We start from the raw sequence: 1683 nt of genomic DNA, 5'->3' as shown, positions 1-1683 counted from the left end.
CACTCGTCCATGGTCTTTGTTTTAGCTTCGTGCCGTGTTTCAATGCAATATTTCAGATATTTCAGAAAGAAAATACAGTAAATCGCCACTTGTGGATAACCCTTGTTGTAAATCATATTTTTGCCTCAAGCTTTTCTTGTTTGATTCCGGGTATAAAGCAGGGGTCTCAAACTCAATTTGCCAGGGGTCTGCCGGAGCTATGGTCTGGGTAAGTTTGGGACTAATTGTATTTTCTACCAAAAAATTCTGATTAAAACATTCTGCTGTCCTCAAAAAATAATTTTTAAAATTCGCTTTAAAAAACAAGAATTAAAAATAATAATTCAATAATTAATTAATTAACCAGTAATAAATGAATCCGCAATAAAGTAGGCATGCACTACAAAGGAAAGTGTGTATTATTCAAATATTCAAATTTGAATACTCGTAGGTCGAGAGATTTCTATGTATTTTAAATAAAATGAGCCTCACCTAGAGGGAGATGACGTAACTGCTCATTATATTTCTACTACGGGCACCCTAAGAAAATAAAATCCTGCTAAAAGGCTGGGCACATCGTAATTTACGGTACTACTTTGATCCTCCGTAGTTTGTATTCTTACTTGTGATCTTTGGCACTTGTAACCAGTTGCAACACAGAAAACAGCCACATTTTGTGGTTACATAATACACCCTGCCCCTTGAACCTTCATATTGACCCTTTGCACACACGTGACGACACAATGAGGGACGGTAGTAAACCGTAGTAAACCGTGTGTGTGCCCTGCGGCTGGCTGGCAACCAGTTCAGGGTGTCCCCTGCCCACTGCCCGGAAATGGCTGGGATGGACTCCAGCACCTCCGCGACTTTAATGAGGATAAGCAGTGCGGATAATGAATGGATGGATAATTTAGTCATTATTTTCCGCGTAATGTGACATACGGAAGATTACCGTTTTGAATTGCTAGTTAGCACTCGCTAACTAGCAAGTTATTAATTGCTAGTGTCTTTGACGTGACTCGTGACTTAACATAAAATTGCACAGAAATACATCAAATGTAACTTGTAAAAATGCTCAACGCAAATCCTGGAATGATTTGAGGGCTGTGAGTCCCTCCGTTTGATTTGCAGATAAACATCGACGTCTTTTGTTTTTATCAAAACAGGTATAATAAAATTTCGAAACCGGTCCAGAATCTTGATGGTTAGCCCAGCCCAACGCACAGCAAATTTGCATTCAGTCTGATCGTAAAAAATTGTGGTTATATTCTTCTGTTGTCGTCATTGAGGTTTGTTTCAACTCAACTGCTCATTCCACTGCTATCTGCTAGGGTGCTTCTGCCATCCGTCATGGCTCTCATTTCACCAGGGAAGGCAACGTGACGCCACGTGCAAAGGATCACTAAAGGTGGGGGACCAAAAAAAATTTCTGGGGCTGCAATTTGGAGTCCACTGTAGTAAACTGTCTCTTTCTTCTTAAGCTTGTTCGTTTGATTCCCGGTATGTATAAAGTAGGTTATCAAATAAAGACTGGCCCAATGAGAAGTAAATTTGGAGGTTTTATTTACAGAATATTCTTGGCACTAATTAGTCAGAGACAATGACTGTATACAGTTCATGAGTGCAAAGAGGAAAATGTCTTACACTCATTCTGATACTAACGGGGTGGTCCTTAAGCGCAAACGAACGATAACTTTGAGGAAA

The sequence above is a fragment of the Urocampus carinirostris genome, chromosome 3, assembly GCF_059441175.1.
Source record: "Urocampus carinirostris isolate Australia breed hairy pipefish chromosome 3, RoL_Ucar_1.0, whole genome shotgun sequence".
Lineage (NCBI taxonomy): Eukaryota > Metazoa > Chordata > Actinopteri > Syngnathiformes > Syngnathidae > Urocampus > Urocampus carinirostris.
This window is presented reverse-complemented; position numbering follows the sequence as displayed.